The sequence below is a fragment of the Vitis riparia genome, chromosome 5 (assembly GCF_004353265.1).
Source record: "Vitis riparia cultivar Riparia Gloire de Montpellier isolate 1030 chromosome 5, EGFV_Vit.rip_1.0, whole genome shotgun sequence".
NCBI lineage: Eukaryota > Viridiplantae > Streptophyta > Magnoliopsida > Vitales > Vitaceae > Vitis > Vitis riparia.
This window is the reverse complement of record NC_048435.1, coordinates 22400067-22423303: the sequence shown is the minus strand read 5'-3', so window position 1 is coordinate 22423303 and position 23237 is coordinate 22400067.

Sequence of the window (23237 nt, the reverse complement as noted above, 5' to 3'; positions counted from 1 at the left end):
CATTTTCTGCTCGAGGAATTCTTTTGACGTCCCACTCAGTTAATTCTTTTAAGTTGGCCCACACCTTTGAAAGGTATTGAGCATACGTTCATCCTTAGTTTCATATTCCCCATAGATTTGCCCAACTATAAGCTGGGAATCGTTGCATATTTTTAATTTAACTGCTGATAAAATGAAAGTGAGGTCCAACCTGAACAAGATTGCCTCATATTCGGCTTCATTATTAGAGGCAGGAAACTCTAGCTGGATAGCCTACTCTAATTGTTCCCCGATCAGTGATTGTAAGAGAATGCCTAACCTAGAACCTGAGACCCTGGACGTTCTGTCCACATGAAGAATCCACCACCCTTTTTCAGGGATACTGCGATATGGTAAGGCTACTAAGGGACCTCTGCTATGAAGTTAGTCATGACTTGCCATTTCATCGCCAGTCTGGGCCAATATTTAATTTCGTACTCACTTAACTCTATGGCCCATTTTAGCATCCTTTTGGATAAGTCTGGCTTATGCAGAATGTTTTTTAGCACAGTCACCTGATAGGCTTGGAAATACGGGCAGAGTTTCTGAGTAGTGCTTCTTAAGGCCAAAGTTGTCTGTTCCATCTTGGTGTACCGCGTTAGTCATTGCCTTGCTCACGTAGTAGATGAGCCTTTGTTCTTTATCCTTCACATGGCGAAATAGAACAACACTGACTGCGCATTCAGACACTACTAAATACATGTAGAGTTGCTCACTGGGCTCAAGGCTGCTCAGGATGAGCGGTCGGGTGAGGCAAGTCTTAATTTCCTCGAATGCTTGTTGGCACTCACTCGTCCATCCGACGGTATTTACCCCTCTTAGGGTGAGAAAGAAGGGTCTTAGCTTGTTGGTGAATCGGCCTATGAAGTGCCCTAATGCAGCTAAACGGCCCGTGAGCATTGTAATTCCTTCTTGTTACTTGGGGTAGGCGTTTCCATAATAGCTTTTATTTGATTCGAATTAAGTTTAATCCCCCTTTGTGTCACCATAAATCCGACGAACTTGTCCGCACTGACCCGAAAGCACATTTAGCCAGGTTGAGCTTCATGTTGTATGCTCTCATTAGGCGAAATGTCTTTTCCAAGTGTAGGGCATGTTCACCCTTGGTTTTGTTTTTTACCACAATATCATCGATGTAGACCTCCACATTCCAGTCAATCAAAGTTTTGAAGATCTTTGTCATAAGCCTTTGGTAAGTGGCTCCAACATTCTTCAGCTCGAATGACATGACTTTGTAGCAGTACAACCCGTGTGGTGTTACGAATGTTGTTTTTTCCTTATCCAGTTGGAACATAGGGATTTGGTGGTAACCGAAGAAAACATCTATGAAAGAGAGCATCCCGTGTCCGAAAGTGGAGTCAACTATCTAATTTATCCAAGGAAGGGTGAAGTTGTCATTTGGACAAGCATCGTTCAAGTTGGTGTAATCGACACAGGCTCGTCATTTTCCTCTTTTCTTCGGGACAACCACTACGTTTTTCAACCAATCCGGGTATTCGACTTCCCTAATGAATTCGACTGTCAGCAACTTGTCTACCTCGACTTGGATGATTTTTTGCCTATCTGGATGAAAGCGTCAGACTTTTTGGCGAATGGGTTTCAATGAAGGTAAAATATTGAGTCAATGAAAAGCTAGCGATGGGTAGATGTCGGGCATATCAAAATGAGCCCAAGCAAAGACATCTTTATTCTGTTGAAGCACTCATTCGAGTACCTTTAATTCCTCTGGTGAGAAGAAGGAACTAGTATAAGTTATGTGATCATTGTTGTTTGAGAGACGTAGAAGTCGGAGTGGATCAACTGCCGGTGGATCTTTGTCCATCGAGCACTATAGTTGTTATTGTCTCTCCGTGTTTCCTGGTTCTGAGCACGATTCACTACTGCTTGGTGCTCCGGACTCGAGTATCACTTGATAGCATTTTCGTTGGGCTAGCTAGCTACCAAGAAGGTCAATATGCATGTCCTCAGTGAGGTAACTTACCATTTGATGATACGTGGAAAGGATGACCTTCATGCTGTGATGCCATGTGCGTCCCATAATGGAGTTGAAAGGGGAAAAATCCTCCACCACAGAGAACTGTACATTCTAGGTGACCGGCCCAACTTGGACAAGTAACACGACATCTCCCAGGGAAATTGTTAACGCTTCGATGAATTCGGACAATACCTGCCCGAGATTCTCCAAGACTAAGGGTGAGAGTCTCATATACTTATATGCCGACATCTATAAAAGGTTAGTCAAGCTACCTAGATCAACCAGAATCCTCTTTAGATCAAAATCACCTATCCCCAATGTTAAGATCAAGGCGTCTTCGTGTGGCTGAAATACCCGGTTAGGATTTACTGGAGGGAAGGTGATTATCCTGTCTATTTGGTGTATGCTCGTATTAGGCAAGTTGTATTGAATGGAGCTAATTTGCTCTCTTACGGATATTGCTCAAAGCAACCTTTGTCTTTTCCACTTAGAATTGTATTTCTCATCCACAGGCCCCTCATGGATGTAGTTGATTATTGCCCTTGGGGCCGCTGAAGTGGTAAGAACTTGGATAGCCGGATCTTAGGCCGTCACACTTCATCATTCGTCTGAGTAGGTGTACTACTTCAAGTGTCCCGCTCTTATTAGCCTTTCCACCAAGTAGTAGAGACTTTTGCATTGTTCCGTGGTATGACCATGATCCTTGTGATAGGCGCATTTCCTGCTCCGATCCAGTTTTTTCAAATCCGTCTTGATTGGCTTTGGCCATCTGAAATCAGACAGATCTTTCATCATGAGTAGGAGCTTGTCATATGAGATGTTAAGGAGAGTCAGACCAACTAGGCTTGGTTGTTGTTGTTCGTCCCGCCCTTTGCCTTTGCCTTTGCCTTAATTGGTTTAAGGGTTTGGAGTTTCCTACTAAATCGTTTCTAGCGGGTTGACTGGTAACCAGGACCTACTGTATAGCTGCATGGACATCGTCCTCGAGCATGGAATATTTGTTTGCTCGTTTGAACAAGTCATCCATCGTTGTTGGAGGTTTTTTGGTTAGAGATTCAAAGAAGGGTGTTCCCGAACAGATACTTCTTTTAAAGATTTGTAGGACAAAGTCAATGCTACAAGATTCTACTTGAAGTATAGCCATTCCGAACCGTTTCATGAATTCTCTCAAAGACTCAGTCTCATGTATCTTTATGTTTTGTAGGGTACTAATGTTTTACTTATATCATGCTAAACATAGATATTGTCCCATAAAAGCCTCTGATAGGTCCCAAAAATTATTTGTCTATCCGTGGAATCATGAAAAAGTTTGGTCGTGGAGGCTGATTGGTAAGACCTTGCATAATAGTGCGTCATTCCCTATATTAAGGGTCATGAGTTGTTTGTAATGCATGATATGGTTGAATGGATCACTGGTTCCGTTGTATGTGGAGAACTTTGGTACCATGAACCCTCTTGGGGGCTCGTAATTGATGATGTAAGGGCTGAAAGGTATGGAGAGCATGTCATCAGGTCGCCTACTGACAAAGCTGAGAGGACCTCAGTTTGTTAGAGCCCCTATTTGTGGTTTTGTTAGCAAATGGGGGTGCTAGTCTGGCATGGTCGGTGCAACCGAGGGACCATGATAGACCTTTTGGGCCACTACTACATGCGGTCTTCTTTCCATACCAGGTGTTTAAGGCCTTAACCATGTGTGCATTGCATCTGATAGCTGAGATCCCCTATCTCGTCTCCTTTTAGCTGAGATATGAGTGGAATCAGAGCTTTCATCCAAAGGCGCGTAGCAGGTTAGTGGGGGCCTTTCCTCAGGTTACACCTCCTGTCCATTAGGAGGGAACTTTGTATTTCTAGGATATGACACTTTCTCGTTTTTCCTGGAGTCTATTCGCTAACTTTTAGGTTGTCGGCTACGAGGAGGGCCTGATGAAGACACCTGTATTCGCAACACCTCGTTCTCCTTTCTAAGTCTCCTCATTTCGTGGAGCAAGGCTTGCACTTGTTGCTCACTCTCTTGCTGGCGTCTCTCCATGTTTTCATGCTAGTCGAAGTAGCCCTCGCTACCCATGATTGACGATTGGCTTCTTGAGGGCATCGACATCTTTGTCTCATTCCCACAAACGACACCAATGTTGATGCTGAAGTCAACTGGAGTTATATCCCATCTCTGTTGTCACAGCGAAAACTTCTCCCCAACTGCTAGAGGTTAGGTTCTCTTCTTTCCTGCACAAAGGATGTCCGGACACACCCTTCGAAGCTTAAGTTAGACACCAAAATGGGTAGGAACCCTTTTAAGGAGAGCAAATGGGGGAGCCCTTGGTGTTGCGTACCCGAGTTTTCATTTCAGAAGAGTTTTTATAGTGCCTAGGAGGGGGTCATTGTTGCGCTAAGTTAGCATTTTGACTTTTGTTGTCATGATGGCAACACTGTGGATGGCAGGGTAATCATCACAGTTTGGGCAGTTGGCAAGGTTCGCCAGGTGGTGCGCCATGATGGTTTGCCTGTCGCCTCAAACAGTTGGAGGTATGGGGTAATGTGTGAAAGTCTTTTGACATAGGCGTGTGAACTGGGGAAGGTCTCATCTACCATTCTTTGTGTTAGGAACGCATGATTGCATGCAGTAGGGAGACAGGGAAGCTATTCGGAACATGTTGCCAATTTGAGGGAGCCTAGTGCCGCTAGTCGTAGGCCTATATGGCCTGGACGGGGACCTCGGGGTCCCATGACGGTCGTCCGGATAGTACTAAGGGGAGCGCCACGTGGACTAGTAGTGGACTGACATATGGGGGAAGGCCCCCACACCCTCCACTAAAGCTTCTCGAATCCATTAGACATGCAATCCTCATGCTACCATATGTCAGCTGCCAACCAAAAGATTGATGCTTCTCCTAGTCCCGTGTGGTAGTGTGGTAATGACCCATTCACCCTTTGGCCAAGTCTTCCGGAACATTAAGAAACACATCATGATCACATGAGCTCCCTCCTCATCCTAACATGAGGCTCATCTAAAATGTATGATGGTGAAGTGCTTTCTATGGGCATGTAGTTGTACTGTATTTAAGACGAGTGATGAAGATTCATCCAAGTTGCTAATAGTGCTCCTCAAAGGGATCCATGCATGGTGATGAGAATTCTATAGAAGACATGTGATCCTCCATCCACTAATGATATCCTCCTTCACTCCCAAATAGAACAGTGAGACCAAATGAAAACTCTCAAAACCATGAAATGAGTATCATAGAAAAAGAATTAAAATTAGTTAATTTAAAGATAAAACTAATTGAATTCATCTAAAAGCGATACCAAATGAATTAATCTAAAAAAAATGCCGAATAGATTATTCTAAAATAAGACTAAGATGATGTTTGTTTTTTTACTTAATTCTAAATAAAACTTTAATACTTAATAGTATTAAGTATTAGGTTGTTTGCTTTTGTAGTATTCTATTTCTATTAAGTATTAAAAAGTAAGGAAAAATCAATATGTTATTTTTTCTATTTAGAAAAAATCAAATATTTTTTTTTTCTATTCAATAAAAAGTTTATAATAAATCATAAAAAAATAGAAAAACAAATGTAAAGTTTGAAAACAAATTACTTTCAATAAAATGCTAAAAAAACAAATACCCTTAAGTGAATTAATCTAAAATGAAGTCAATCTTAAAATAATAATAACAATCATAATAATAATAAGAAAAAAAAACTATCCTAAAAATAAAATAGAAATACCAAGCTAAAAAAACTAAAAAAATGAAATTCATTAAGAAAAGCAAGATCCTAAACTAAATTTGAAGGTAACTAAAATCACGATCAGATCCATGTAATCCCTCCAAGATATATCTCCAAAAGAGATTCGAAGTTGCAGTAAATACTTAAAAAAAACACGTGTCAAAGAGACAAAATGAAGGGTATGCGATAAAACAAACCTCCTTAGAAATCCCTTTTTCTTTTCCTGTACTGCTTGTTTGAGTATAAGGTCATCCATGACATCCTCCACATCATAGGCAATTTCCATTAACTCCTTTATGAAGCTATTGTGACCATGGATCCTAGTACTCCTCAAATCCTCTTCAATGAACTGGAGCTGTTCTTCAACTACAACCAAAGTTGCAGGCTCTTGAATGAGCAGAAGAGAACGCTTCTGTATCACCCTTGATACAACATCCTTTGCCATGAATTCCAAAATTCTATTCCTCCAACTCACCATATTCGTCTTCTGGTATGAGCTGAATTAATTGGAATGAACAATACTAAAGCAGTAGCTAAAATCCCAAAAAATATGAAGGTCTAATGGAATGACTTAGTGGAGCTTCATTGAAAACAGAAGAAAAAGAATGCATTTGATTCATAATTGATGTGGGAGAGGGGATCATGCAATATCACAGGATATTCGTTTTCCATCACTTTGACTCCAAAAGAAAAAGGAAAAGAATTCCATTAGAGGTTGTTCAAAAGGTACTTTTCCATTAGCATAAAAAAAATAAAAGCATTTCTTAAGACCATGTGGACGTTGAAATTCCCAACAATGGGAATTGAGGATAAGCTTTCATTTCTCAATTATTCGGTTGATGGGGTATGATAATTGAGAGGCATGATGGAATTGAAGATAAGGTTTCAATCAATTATTCGGTTGATGGGGTATGATAATTGAGGATGAACTTTTGATTCATGGAATATGATAGAATAGAATATATAATATTAAAATTGAAATATATTTTAAAGTGATTTAGGTAATTCAGAACAGGTCACTCTCACTCCAACCCCATCCACATCTCATTTAATTATATTTATTTTCATCAATGTTAAATAAATAAATAAATAAGGCCGCTGCCTGCTATTATTTATATTTATTTTCATCTATGTCTAATAAATAAATAAATAAGATGGGCGAGTGTAAGAAATTTCCATACTAGCCCCATCTTGTATAATTTTTAAAAATGTTTTCATTTTTTTATTTTAAAAAATTTTAAATTTTCATTAAAAGTAAATATAGTTTATAAATAAATAAATATTATAAATATTTATAATTTATTTTAAACCAAAATGAGAGGGACAGGCCGTTCTCCACAAAACTCCAGACCCGCGCTGATTAAAGTGATGACAGAGACTGAATCTGCAATTTTAAACCAATAAGTGAGTCCCACTAAGATGCCACACCAAAAAAAAAAAAAATGAGGGAGGGAAGACTTCACTCGCGAAGACTTCACCCACTATTTCTGCTTGCACTCTTGACCTCCCGTGACACTTTCTACTGTCTCTCTCCCTCATATCACATTCACAGACTCGGAGAAAAGTGGGTATGTTTTGTTTGGCCTTGATTATTGTCAATTTTTAATCTCAATTACATGCAAATTTGCTTCGGTTTGATCCTTGTTAGTTAGCCCATATGAATACTAATGAGTTTGAGGTTGTTATTTGTAAGTTTGTGGAATTCTGAATGAGTTTGGGTGTTGGGTTGAGCTCCGTTTGGTTGCTGAGAAACTCATTATTCTATGTAGTTGTAATGTCATGTAGTTGTGCCGGTGTCTATTTACCTGGCAAGCAAGTTGGAATCTGGTTTGTGGTGAAGTAATTAGTTTCCTTCATTATTTGAAAATCGAAATCAAAAGTGCATTTTGTTTTACTATTTGAAATCAGAAACACCCTCTGAAAAAAATCACTCCCCATTTCCAAAAATGTGCTCATGGAAGAAATTGCTTAGATGTGCTAATCACTGTGTTGAAAGCAAAAGAGGAAGAAAAATTTGAATTTTTTACTTAATGAATTATTAATAGTGTGATACCATTCTTAGAGGGAAAAAAGTTTGTAGTAGTGTATAGTTTCTCTTAATCATGTAGACACACATTGCATCTAAAGCAAACACTATCCACATGAAGAGGAGCAATTCCCTCCAAATGCAATGCTTCTCTACATGTGATCCCTAACCTCGATCTTAGTGTGTAACTTTTTCTATCCACCCTGCAATCTCATGGAACAATGAGGTTGTTGTGTTCATGGATGAAAATTTCCATAAATTTCAACATTTGCAGATTAATCGATGAAGTAGGGAAAATATCTCAAATTGTGAGCTCCAATGTGGGTTACGGAAATCCCCTAATTTTCTATCTACATGGGGGCTCGAACCCCAAACAAAAGGTTTAGCATAAACCTTACCCATCAATGGGCAAGTTCACCTCTTAATATATATATTAAAAGAATATTTTAAAGAACAAATTAATTATAATTATTTTATAATTATATGAAATTTTTTTATTTAATTAATTACCAAAAATATAAATATTATCATGATAATTTTCTTCATAATATTTTTATTATTATTAATATATTAATTAAATATTAAAAAATTATACATAAATCATCATTTATTTTATATCATTTAATACAATTGAATTAAATGTATCATAATTTTAATATTAAATATATTTTAAAATTAGACATATTATAATAAAATATAATAATATTATTATCGGATAATATTTTATGTAATTTAATAATGAATGCGCACTTATAAAATTTATATTTTTTATCAATGTATACAATATTATTATCAAATATGTTAAATTATATCATATATATATATATATATATATATATATATATATATATAATTATTCAACAAAATAACTTTACAATGGTTGTTATACTTCTAATTATATTTCTATAAAGTTTTTCTTATATTTCCATGAGTTTTGTTGAATTTTAGGTTTATCGAAATTTTTTCCAAAATATCCGTCGATATATCTTCGATATATCCATAAAATCAAAATACTGATATATCCATAATTACATATATTTTCATCATTGATTGTTTTTATATGGGAATTATTGTGATATCCCTCATTTAAAATCATAAGAGTTTATAGGGTTTAGAATGGATAATATCTATATTGTATATGGATCATATTATGATATAACTCACTTTTAAAACTATAAAGGTCCATTGGGTGCCTATAACAAGTAATATGTACAAGAAAAGAGTATGGTACTATTGTATGATTGAGATGAGTCAAAAGGTTTAGGTTTTGAGCATGCTGAATTCTGTTCCTCATCGATCGATTCAACTTTGTCATTTCTAATGATCAATTGACATTCAGATCTTCTGTATTAATCTGATAATTTCTTTTTATATTTTCAGGTATTAGCTGCATGATCATCATGAATAGGAGAATTGTCCAGGAAATTTTGCCCGTAATTGTGATAGAATTTCTTAATGACTGGCTACTCCGTGTATTCATTTTAGTCAGCCTCTTCTCACAAATAGAGCTCCTCCTCCTGGGCAACAGGAGAAAATATACACCAGGAAACTGGCTTAGATCCATCATTTGGCAAGCTTACGCAACCAAAGATGCGATAATTGATATTTCTATTGGCGTACTCTTCACGTGCCAAGGAGCTAGTGAAGATAACTCATCACAACAAAACGACATGATGAAGGCATTTTGGCTAGCATTTCTGCTACTGCACCTTGGAGGCCCGGACACCATCACAGCCTATTCTTTGGAAGACAATGAATTATGGAGAAGACACTTGATTCAGCTATTCCTGAAGTCTCTGTGGGCATCGAGCATCTTTTTTAGGTCCTGGAAGGGCACACCACTCAATATTCTAACCATGCTAATGTTTGTGCCAGGACTGATCAAGTATGGGGAGAAAACTTGGTTTCTAAGGTCCGGAAGCAACGATCATCTTAGAGATTCCATAATCCGTCATCGAGACCGAGGGCACACTGACCCAACGGTCGTGCCCTCTGTGTCCACCCCGACCGGTAACCCCCGACCGGTAACACCCCAACCGGTAGCCCCCCGACCAGTAGCACCTTGACCACCTTGACCGGTAGCCCCTGGTCCCCCCCGACCGGTTGCCCCCAATACCCCAGGGTCCCCCTCGATCGGGGGCCCAGCTGTGCGTGTGCCACATTCATGGCAGGGTGTAATGGGCTTTGTTGTGCTGCAGTCATGGCAGAGTATGATGGGGTCAGTTATGCCGCATTCAGGACAGAGTGTGATTGCAAGAAAGCTGAGGAATATTGTGTTTCATGCCAGCCAGAAAGTGAAAAATCTGAGGTGGTGAATATACCTTCGCCAGGCCCAGGGGTACCTTCGCCAGACCCTTTGCAAAAGGCTATTGAATTCTTCCCCAAGTTCAAGCGTTTATTTACAGATGTCGTCCTTGAGCCGAAAGATCTTAAACAAAGCAAGTCCTTCTTCGAGACTATATCTTGGAAACAAGCTTTCGAAGTGATTGAGATTGAGCTTGGATTCATGTATGACATCTTCTATACCAAGCCAATGATGGCTTATGATGAATGGGGTTTGGTACGCAGTTTCATCTGTCTATTTTCAGCAATCTCAACATTCATGGTCTTCTTGACAATTGACAAGCATGAGTACTCAAATATTGACGTGATTATAACATGGTTGTTGCTGGTTGGAGCAATTGTTGAGGAGATCTATTCTATTATTCTACTGTGTTCCTCTGACTGGACCATGAATTGGTTGAGCAAACAAGACAAAACACGAGTGACGGTTCTCATTTGTGAAGCCATATCTAGTTGCCGACTACCTTTTCTATTCCCTGCAAACAAAAGATGGTCTGATTCCATGGCACAGTACAGTCTGATAAGTTACAGCCTCAAAAAATTGCCTACCAAGTTCTTTTGCATTTCTCAGATGTTGGAGTTCAGAGAGGTCTGGATTTTCTTCTGCATTTGTCTGAAGTTTGAGTGTTTTTCTAAGAATTCAAATGTCGTCCCCAGATATTTGAAAAGTTTGATCTTTGAACAGCTTATAGAGAAATCCACAATTGCCTTAGACATTAAGGCAGCCAAGCAATTATGTGCTTGCAGAGGAGGTTGGACACTTAAAAAGATGAACTGTTTCTCTAGATTAGGTTGGAGCACTGGGGGGAATTCGACCAGAGTATTCTTCTCTGGCACCTAGCAACTGATCTCTGCTACTATACTGATCTGACCGAGAACTCAAACAGTAAAGCAAGCAAGCTGCTATCAGATTATATGGTGTATCTTCTGGTCAAGCACCCCGTTATGCTACCTGATGGAATTGGACAAATCCGATTTCAAGACAGCTGTGCTGAGGCCATACAGTGTTTTCAGAATGTAAAAGATAGAATGCAAGCTTGTAAAAGGTTACTTCTTCAAGTGAACACTGAAATTCCACCATTAAAAGTGAAAGGAGATGGAAGCAAGTCAGTCTTATCCAAAGCCTGCAGGCTGGCCGAGTCTTTGCAATCCCTGGAGAAAGAAGAGGAATGGAACTGTGAAAAGAAGTGGGAGATGATGAGTCGTGTGTGGGTAGAGATGCTATGTTATGCTGCATGTCACTGTCCACATAATCGCCATGCTGAGGAGCTAAAGAATGGTGGAGAGCTGCTTACTCATGTCTGGCTTCTGATGGCTCATTTTGGTATTACTGAACATGTATACCTGGATTAGGCTGGTTGTGAATTAGAAATGTTGATGACAAAGAGATTGGGTGGATTTTCTCCATTTCCATAGAAATTCCTTTTTTCTCAAAAATGGTTTTCAATCCTTTCATTCAAAGGAATTTTTATTGAGGTGGTGAGAGTTCCACCATTGTTGCATTTGCTTTAAGTTCCATTTTAAAGGTAGAGTCTTTCCTTAGAATTGTTACTCCCATTTGTGCTTTGTTTTATTTAAGGGGCATATGTAGAATATATATATGCACCTCTTCCTTAGTGTGTTATATTGTGTGTGGAATCCTAAACATTTTTACATCCATTTGCATAAAAGTAGTTAATACTTAAGGAAGAGAATAAAGGAAATAATTGGCATGGATGAAATGGAAAATATCTATGTCTGCAAGTGTGTCCACTAGCTTATGGATTTTTCTTAGGCTTTCTTCCAAGTTACTGATGTGTATTCAATTAGTATGGATTTTTCTTATGAATTTGTCCACAAGCTCTCAGAAATGTCCTGGATCCTTGCATTGATTGCATCCAACTCCATGCCTAGACGAAGCTGAGACCACAATTTGTCAAAGGCTGTGATGACTGTCCTTATAGTTCCCTTCCATTTAAACTGTTTCCTCCTGTTGGTGTAGAACCCAATTACATATGCTGCATAAATAGAAATGTTGCAGAGTTCCTCCATCCATATCATTCCACTTTCATCTAAATTTTCTGATTCTTCATTAACTTAAATTCATCCTGTAACCTTCTGGCCTCCCTTCTCACCTGAGGACGAAGCAACGACTGAGCTAAAAGAGCTGTAAGTTTCTCTATAACCGGGGAAACGACTGTGTTGGCTATGTTCTGTTCCTCTACTGGTTGAGCTGGTATGAAAGCGTAAGAAGCTGGCCCTCTACTGACATCATAGATCTTAGCCTTGATCTGCTCCAGCTTCTTGTGAACTCTACTTCTCCTTCTTGTTGCTGCTGATTTCAGTGTCAGGTCATCAATTACATCCTCTATATCATAGACAATGCCCCTGAACTCCTCTAGTTCTGACGGTGATTATCTTTTTATTAAAAAAGACATGAGAAGTCTTGCCATCTTGTCCTGACCAGGCCAGTGCCTAGTTATCTAAAATTCACGGACAAGTATAGTTCAAATGGCATTAGACTGTAAGATTTCACAGCTGGGGACACTGATATTAGAGGAAACTGCGGTAGGTCATTCTAATACAGATACAGGGAGCAGCATTACCCTCAAGTCAGCCATTCTGCATGAGGCTTACTACATTTTTGACGCTTTCGGGCACTTCTTTGCAGATCTGGTTCACTCTTCTTCCAGAATACATCTTGGTGAAAACTTGGTGGGAAGCTTTCACCATTTCTGTGTTTATAGCCTTCTTGATCTTATTCGTTTAAGCTTAGTATGATTGTTCAACAATAGACTTCACAGATGATCAGATTGAATAATTGATCTCAAACTCAAAGCTTATTGCGAGAACCACAATCTTGAAATTATATTATTGTAAGTTCAAAACAAATTTCACCTCAAAAAAGGGAAAGTTTTATATTTATTAGCTGAACCCACACCCCAGAAGCTATATGTCTAGTTAACTCGTATCATTTCTGTTAAGCAATCAGAGTAGTGATTAATTGAAATACTAAGCAAAGGAGAACCTGACAACAATGAAGAGTATGACGCTTCTCAACCCTCTTGACTCTGAACCGGGAAAAAAAAATTCTCAAAGCCTAACAAGCGAATATTACTATGAACTTAAAGTAGTGAACTCCTTGGGCATATCTGTTGACTTCAAATTCCAGAGAGTTCTTTGTTGCAATCCTTTCGGAAGCATCTTCAACCTTACACAGGACCTAATCTCCAAATCATAGAGAGCTTGCTGTGCACCTTCTTCCACGTTCCACTCCTCCAATTGCTCTAGCTTCCATAGTTTAAGAATTTGAAGTTTAGGAAAGCCTCCTGAAGAGGAAAGCATGTTCTTTCCTATATAAGATTTGGTCAATAACTTAAGAAATTTCAGGTTGGGAGCTTGTCCAATTTTTGGATAGGGTCTTCATTTAGATCTGATCTTGATAGAGTAAGGTCAATGAGACTCTGGGAATTCAGATAAGATTGATAGATTGTTTAACCATCCCAACAAATAAAGACTAGAATGATCCCCATGACCAGACAAAGGCTTTAGGACTAGATCCCAAGGTTGATTATTAGTATCATCTGATTTCAGTCTCAGAGATTCAAGACGGTTCAGCTTCAAAATCCAATCAGCCACTGTCTCCAATTGTAACGACATTGTCCCCTGTTGAGATGGAATTAACTGACATGCCAATCCCAATTTTCTAAGATTGATCAATTTGTCTGAGCCATCCTTCACTGGAGTCTCCTCATCTATAAGTAGTCCCCACAAGGTCTGGAGAGCTGTTGGAAACCTTGCTTGAGGTTGAGACATGAATTTACTTAGATAACTCTCACTCAAGTATAAATGTCTCAGCTGTCGCATCTTCCATATTGAGTTAGGAAGAGTACTGATGCTAGTATGCTTCAAATCCAATGTTTGGAGGTTTTGCAGCTTGCTTACAGATGAGGAAATCATCTCCAGGAAAGTCCATCTCAAGCCAAGGTACCTCAGTCGAGTTATTTTACCAAGTTCCCTGGGCAACTTAGGCCTGTATACATTTCAAGATCAAGAACCCTTAGTAATAGGAGGAAACTGCTAGAAATGCATCTATGAAGAAAGTTTCCTATGTCTTCTCCTGGTTTTCTTCCTTCTTTATCCAAGTGATCAGTAAGGCAGTACTAAAGCATCAATGATGTGGAAGCAATGTTGTAGCCACCATGGATATGATCAAAGCTGACATCTTCTTTATCTAAGTGATCAGTAAGGTGGTGGATTAGACCAGTGCTTTGGGACAACTCAGATCTTGTGTTAGCCTGAACTTGAAGAAATGTAGCTTGTTGAGATTTTGATAACCAGTGCTGCCGTAGGGCATCAGGAAGGAGACATGAGTTAACATTCCCATTAGGCTTCTTGTTTATCATTTGAACTATGCCCTGAGCTATCAACTTTATCAAGCACCTCTCTGCAACATCTTCTGTAGATTCATTCTTTCCCCCTGGTTGCACCAAACCCTCTGCAAGCCACAACATAATCTTCTTGCTGGAATCGCAAAATCTTGAGGAAATAGCCTGCAATAAAACAGACATCGCTTCATCTACTAGGGCAAATCCTCATTGATCTTGTTCAAGGTATTAGACCATAGGTCATGGTCTCCATTAAACTGCTGGAGCACACTAGACCATTCCTTAATGGCTGCATCCTTCTGTGACAAAGCATCTGCCAATTTTACCATTGCCATTGGCAACCCCCCACATCTTCTCACAATTTCACTTCTCAGATTTAGTAGTTCTAATGGTATGTTTACCTTCATGGCATAAGTAAATAATGTCCAACTCTCATCATCTCCTTGTAATCGCAATGCATGATGAACACTCCTCAATTTGAGATTTGAAAGCAAACTCATTTCACATGTGGTTAGAATCATTGTCCTTCCACTCATTGTGTCTTGGAATGCTGCTATGATTTCTTTAAAACAAGAGACACAATGTGCATCATCTAGAACTATGAGAAACCTCTTATCACTCAGGGAAGCTTTGATCATCTATGTCATCTCATCCCACTAACTTACTGGCTTGTTAGTGTCGTAGTACATAAATGCTTTCATCATGTCCTCAAGAATTTGAAATTTACAAGTTGCAAAGGTCTAGGCACGAATAAGGGCAACAATCCACAATGTCATTGTTATAGACCAACTTGGTTAAGGTTGTCTTACCAATGCCTTTGCCTACAATTGAAATCACATAGAAACTGTTATCCTCTGTGAGCAACCATGTCATAAGCGCATGCACATCATCATAAAAGCTGACAGGATTCTGAAGGATGTAGATGTTGACTTTCTGATTCGAATACATCTAGTGCGAGCATTTTTTTGTCTCCCCACAAAGATCTCTAAGATCTTAGAATGAATTTCATCTATCTCCATGGCAAGCTTATGCTGACATTTAAAATTGTAAAAGGCCAAGACAACTCTCCTAAAAGGTCCCCTCCAACTCCCACAGAGATGTTCTAATCGGTTGATGAATAACCCAATTACATCTACCGTAGAAAGGGAAAAGTCACAGAGTTCCTCCATCTAATCCATTCATCTTCTATCTAACTCTTCTGATTCTAGTTCTCTTAGGAAACTACTAATCAAACTAAATTTTCCCTGTAACCTCCTGGCCTTCTTTTTCATTGGGGATAAAGAGACTCCTGAGCTAGCAAACCTATAACTTTTTCAATGATTGGGGAGACAACTGTGTTGGCCGTATTCTGATCTTGTAGTGAGCTATGGCATTCCCAATCTATTTCTTCAATATCAATAGCATAAGAGGCACGGAGAATAGGAACATAGGCAGAAAAGAGCTAGTTTGGAAAGTTGTACCTCAATCCATTCCAACTTTCTATGAAGTGATATTGATGAATGAATCTAGTGATGAATAGATGATTCGTCCCAAAGTGCTTCTGTGCCATTTGATTCTGGCCCAAGCGGGTGTCATCAACAAAATTTATAAACCTATTTCACCATACACTAGGGTAGCATAGCTAGCATAGTATAGTGGCTCTAGAATCGTCCACAGGGATGGGTTTTCATGGTACAATTGCTATTAGTTAAGGTACTGAAATGGTGCTTTTCCTTTTTGGAAGTTAGCTTTAAAAGAAAATGTAATTGTGGGTGGAAAAGGTTGATTTTAAGTTAACCAAAAATAGTAACTGAAATTAATTACAAAGAAAAGGGTTTCTTGGAGTTTTAGGTCATTAGGTTCAAGTTCCTTAGGCAAAGGGGGAGATTCCGGATCTTCTCCTCGCGTTGGGGATAATAACATAAAGGATGGTTATCTCCCGAACCGGTTTTATATTTAGAAATTAAGATTTGATCCAAAGGTTTCTTGAGAATTGGTGATTGCTTCCCATTAATGGCTTCAAACACTAAAGACTTTTACCTTGAACCACCTTCCAATGGCTCGTAAATGATAACTAATAGACATCCATGGATCTAGCAATAAGCATCCATGGAATCCGAAAAGCTTACCAAGTATTGGCCATTCAAGGTGATTCTCAGGGATTTAAAGCTAAACCTTGAAATAAAAACCATTGATGGTTAACAACTACTGTCATTTAAAGCAAGGACAACTCTCACCTTTGCACTTAGGTCCTTCACATCACTCCAAGAAACATAAAACCTAGCCACTCATCCCCTGAGAAATCATCCTCAGAAGTTGTTTGACTAGATAGAAAAGTGAAACAAAATGAGAAGGGAAGATAGAGCAAAAGCTCTGTATATTTCTTACTACGGGAATTTTTTACAAGTGTTTTATGAAAAACATACATCCATCTATTACACATATCTCTCTCCTTATATATCTACTACCTAAAAAATATATAAAAAGATATAAAAGAAAATATCTAGGTTGGTTACAAGGAGAAACTAGGAAATTACACAAAATATCTGAAGATAAAAATCTAATGGAGTCGGTGCACAAGAAGATTTAGCATACCATGCGAAATTTGGCATGGTGTGCGAAATCCTATGGCTGCCTCAAGAGGTTTTGCATGGTGTGCGAAATTTCGCACAACCATGTGAAACTGCTTGTTGTTGGATTTCTTCCTCTGGCTTTCCTCCTTGCATCTCTGATTGACTTGGTGAAGGGCTATAAAGTGCTCCAAAGCTTGGATTCTTCATGCATTTGAGCTTTAACTTGCATTGCCATGGATTTCACCAACTTCTCCCTCATTCTTGGCTTGTTTCAATGATCAAATAGCTACCAAATCACCAAAACTTGCCAAAAACTGATTAGTATCCTTTACTAGGTTCCTTAATGTGCCAATTGAGTTAAAAGGTATTAATTACTACTCAAAAGTCTTAAAAACAGTTAGTTTCAAGCTATAGAAGAGTACTTTTTGAGTAGTAATCAATAGATGTGGACCATATTTTTCTGGTACGTTCCCACTCGTTTGTGAGATTCGCTTTTTAGTAAAAAACTAATTTTTATAAGAATTAGAGTTGTCACTCATTTTATTTTTTTAAAGGGAAAATAAAATAAAAAATAAAACATTAAAAATTAACTCTTTATTTTGGAAAATCATGTCTTTGAGAACTCGAGTATTCAAATTACTCTTTGGAAGGTACTATAAGATAGGATCACTCTAAGCCCTAAAACAAGTCTCTACTAAATAAATTGAGGGAACTATAACAATTAATATGCAAATCAATAGATATCAAAGATAATAAAAATGACTATCTAAAGCTTAATAGGATGTTATTCATATTGAAACAATCACACAAAGAAAAGAATATATATTTGTACCTGAGTTGCAACCTAAAGCAATTTCATGTAAACACTAAAGTTAGTTTAACAAATAATACAACATACAATTCATATCACACAAGAAAAATAAGCAATGATCAAAGCATAGGAAAGCATAATCTAACACAAAGATGTTCACAAACCCATCTATTTATAGAATTAAAGAAACAAATGAAACAAAGGGCATACGTTGATAGCATTCATAGCTTACAATTGCTTGCATATAGCTAGAGCGGTTAGAATAAATCATGACAACAAATAACTATGATAGTAAACCCTAATTTACATGGCATGTGTATGGCTCAAATAAAATGGCAAGAATCTAAAAAATATCAACTGTCACATACAATACACATACAATTTATTATCAAAGACAAACTGATTCATAAGAGAGCTCAAAAATACCAAAATTAGTGACCAAGTCAAAATATGCAACAAAGTGGCAGAATAGTCAATTGCTTTAACAAAATCATAAATACATGCCTAAAAGTAATATTTTATCATAGAAAATTTAGGTAACACCCTCAATTATTTCTATATTATAATACAAAAGTCAAGATCAAACAAAGATATGCCAAATAACACCAAATCAAATAACAAAGAAAGTTATGTATAGGAATTTCAATATACAGTCATAATAGGAAGTTCACAAAATAAATACTAAAAACAAATATCAAAAATATGAATTTAATCACAAAAATTTTCATAGAACATATCCTACATGTTTATCTTATCATTCAAGTGATCAAACAATTAAATAAATCTTCAATCAATTCCAGTTCACCAAAATATCCTAAAAGGTCAAGAACAAGATTGAATTCTATAGCATGAATAAATCAATTTTTTAGCCACTCCATAAATGTGATAAAATGATAAAAAAAAAATCATACCATACATTCAGACTATTAATTTGTAGTAAGAAAACATATGCATCTATTTTAAAAAAACAACCAAATAACCTCTTGGTTCAAAATTGGGACAGTGCAGTGGATACAAAAATGGAAAATCATATCTTCTAACTAGGAAAATATTTTCCAATATTTTATGCATCAAAAACCAATTTCAAGATGTCTAGAATGAAGGAAAAATGTTAAACCAATTTTTCAAAGTCATCCAGCAATTATTTTTATAGAAACATTTCAGGTGTCTAGAATAGTGCTTAAACTACACCTGTTGGAATACTAAATTAAATCCATTGTTTTAGGTTTAGAAAAAATTTATTTCACACATTTAAGGAATCAATAATAATATAAAGAATTGAAATAATTTAGGGGGTCTCTAAGTGATTGAATTCCAATTTAAAAATTACAAAGGTGCAATGGTCATTCAACAGTGGTAATAGAAAACTGATTTTTGAAAATTTTGTATGTAGGGATCTACCAAATCCCTTTTTAATTTCCATGAATTCATCCATAATTCTCAACCTCAAATGATCACAACCAAGCTCATCAAAGTCAGAAATGACTCTATTGATTGGAGTTATGAATTTTAATTTGTGTATCATTCAAGATCAAAATTCATTTTAAAACCTTTTTAAAATGTTGCATTGTATTTTGAAAAAATGAAATTTCATACTTAAAGAGACAAAGATGAATTTTAAATAGAAGTTAGAAAGATTGATTTGACTATAAACACAGTTGAAAACAATTTTAAAAATATTAAAACACATAAAATCTCAAACACAGACTATCAAGGAAAAGGTAAGCGTGTGAATGTGAATTCTAATGAACTAATAGTTGTAACTTAATTTAGAATCCAAATTAAGATCCAAAAATGTTCCAAGTATAATTTCCTACATTCCCATGCTTAATTTGAAAACAATCTCACTACCTTTTATTATTATTATTATTTCATGTAAACATGCCACTAATACTAACATTATTCTTATCAAAAACTGGCTGCCATCATTCACTCTCTTAAGTTTTTATGTTATTCAGACAGCCACTGATACCAACACATACATAGCTACCTTTCTTCCTAATGCTGATTTTTCTAATTCAAACAATCGAACTACATTAAGCTTCATTTCCACATAGCTTTTATAGAATTTTAAAATTCAAAACCAAACTACATGATCACAACTTCATGGTTGCCACCATCCACCACATTCATATATAGATTTTTATTTAAAGTTCAACAAACATAGCGACCAGTATAGGGCCATGAAAATGGCACAAAATAATTTTTGTTGAGAAATGTTTTTATAGACGAAATTTAAAGTTTATTTTGTAGTAATTTTAGAAAGTGTTTTTACCTTTTTCTAATACTTAGAAATTTTTATCAGTCAAGTATTAAAAAAGTTAGAAATATTTTATAGAATCACTAATAAACAAACTCAACTTTCTATGACAAAATATTTTTTCATTGAAAGTCTTTTTTTTTTTTTTTAAGTGCACCACCATTATTCCATAACAAGTTACATGTGTTATTTCTGCTTTGATTTTTATTATTCAAAAACAATATGATATTAATTTAACAACAAACATGCCACTAGATCAATCCTCCAAGGATGCCACTCAATCTCCAATCTCATTGATTTTTTTTAATTTAATAAACACAACTCATTAAGCATGAATCACATATATACCATTAACTAATCTCCATGGCCAACACTCATTCTCATTCCACTGATATTAAAAATTAAAAATTAAAACAAAGCATTAACACTCTTCCATGCTTGCCATGCATTCATTGTATTTTTAAATCTCAAACAAACACTAGCCATTGACATCCCTCGTAGTCGACCACATTATTCCACATTCAGTTGATTTTGAAAGTTCAACAAAAGCCATTAACAAAGAATTTCCATGGCCAACCTGTTGGACTTAAGGGTATGGAAACAAATGACTAGCCCAAAAGACACAAACAAAGAATAGAATTAATAATAAGAAAAACTTATCGACTGAGACGTGACAAACACTGTCTTTGAAATAGATCCACCCTCCTCGAAGACGAACTCGATGCACTAGGGTATCAGTGGTCTACCTCCAAGATTCAACAACCAAATCTCACCTTGGGTGCATAAACAGATGTGTACAACTCGGGTTTTGAAAAAAAAATCCTCCAAATAGATGTATGAAAAGACTCTAAAAAACTCTTTGAAAAATTCTCTGAAAATCCGTATTCATATTTAGAGAGTGAGGGATGACCTGCTTTTATAGGCCACTAATACAATCTCAATAGGACTCTACTTGTAATTATAATATGAATCAAAGTGGAAGGGGATTCTACTTATAAATGGAAGGACTCCACTAGCACAATCTGAATAGGACTCTTCCCAAAAATATAAGACTAATAGAATAAAATAAAATAAAAAATTATTTACACTCTTCATACAATCCCCCACAAAGTGTAAACGTGATTTTTTTTTTTTTTTTTTTTGGAGGAAAAAAGAATCCAATATGTCAGTACTGGTGCCCAAAGGCTATGAACCAGTCTTAGGACAAATAAGTATTGAATCACAAAACACGGTGAAAATAAATTTATATGAATCGATGTTTCTTGATGTAACTCAAGGGACTTTTATCCACATTGGTTTTCTCAACTACACTACGAGCTATACAAACGGGTTGGCACAAATAGGTCATGCACCCTGCCTAGATATTCATGAGAGCTCTAGAGATTCTACCTAAGTTCTCATATGAAGTGGCCCCACCTCCACTCTTATATAAGTGAATCCATCAAGTATGTTCTGCATTTAAACATACCATCCATAAGGAATATGGTATTCATTAAGAGTAAACACTCAACCTTAATCAATGCAGAATATGCTCTATTTACACCACAGGGATAAACTCTCATGCAATTAGAGTTGATAGAGCACCTCAAGTCAACAAGTGATTTGTTATTACCCATATGTACCTACTTCATGGAATTTCCATTCTAATAGGTTAGGTTACCACCATTCTTGACTTTTGTAATAGGCATAAGCCCTCACCCCCCCTTGATGTTTCTTCCACTAGTTTCTTATTTAATGGTTTGGTCAAAGGATCAGCCGAATTCAACTTTGACCTCACAAATTCTAGGGATATAACTCATATTTCAAGTAGTTGCAACACAATATTGTGCCTTAGGCGTATATGCATGTTTTTCCCATTAAATATTTTACTCTTAGCCTTAGCAATTGCAGTTTGGCTATCATAACGCATAGATACAGACGGAGCTGGTCTTGTCCATAAAGGAATATATGCTAAGATGTTTCTAAGCCACTCAACCTCAGATATTGTCTTTTCTAAGGCAATAAACTCAACTCCATAGTAGACCTAGTAATAAAAGTTTGCTTGGCAGACTTCTAAGAAACTGCACTTCCACCAAGGATGAAAACATATCCACTAGTGGATTTCATCTCATCTGAATCCGAGATCCAATTTGCATCACTAAATCCTTCAAGGACACTTGGAAATCCACTAAAGCACAAACCATAGTTAATGGTGCCTGTCAAATACTTAAGGACTCTATGAACAATAGTTCAATGGTCCTGATTAAAAATTTGGGTGTACCGACTCAATCTACCTACTGCATAAGCAATGTCAGGTCTAGTACAGTTCATTAAGTACATTAGGCTCCCTATGATCTGAGCATACTCTATTTGGACAACACCATGTTCTCTATTTTTCTTCAGTTGTGAGCTGGGATCATAAAGAGTTGACACTGGTTTATAATTAAAGTGTTCAACTTCCTTAGGATCTTTTCAACATAGTGTTCTTGAGAAAGTTTAGGCCCATTAGGTGTTCTAGTTATCTTAATTCCTAGAATCACCTTTGTCTCTCCTAGGTCTTTCATGTCAAACTTAGAACCTAGGAATTTCTTGGTCTCACACACAATCTCTAGGCTAGTTCCAAAGATCAGCATGTCATCAACATAAAGGTAGATGATTACATATGTGTTATTCTCATACTTGCTGTAGATACACTTATCAACATCATTAATAGAATATCCATTAGTTACTAACACATGATCAAACTTGTTGTGCCACTGTTTGGGAGCTTGTTTTAACCCATATAGTGATTTAACCAACTTAAACACCTTTTTCTCCTTCCCTGGAACCACACAACCCTCAGGTTGTTCCATATAAATTTCCTCTTCCAAATCCCCATTCAAGAATGTAGTCTTGACATCCATTTGGTGTATCACCAAATTATGAATGGAAGCTAAAGCGATCAATACTCTAATTGATGCTATTCTAGTTACAAGGGCAAAGGTGTCAAAGTAATCTACATCACTCCTTTGTTTAAAGCCTTTGGCAACTAAATGAGCTTTATACTTCTCTATGGACCCATCTTGTTTTAAATTTCTTTTAAAGATCCGCTTACAACCAATAGTCTTTGCACTAGGAGGTAAATCTACTAACTCCCATGTATGGTTATACATGATTGATTCAATTTCACTGTTAATGGTCT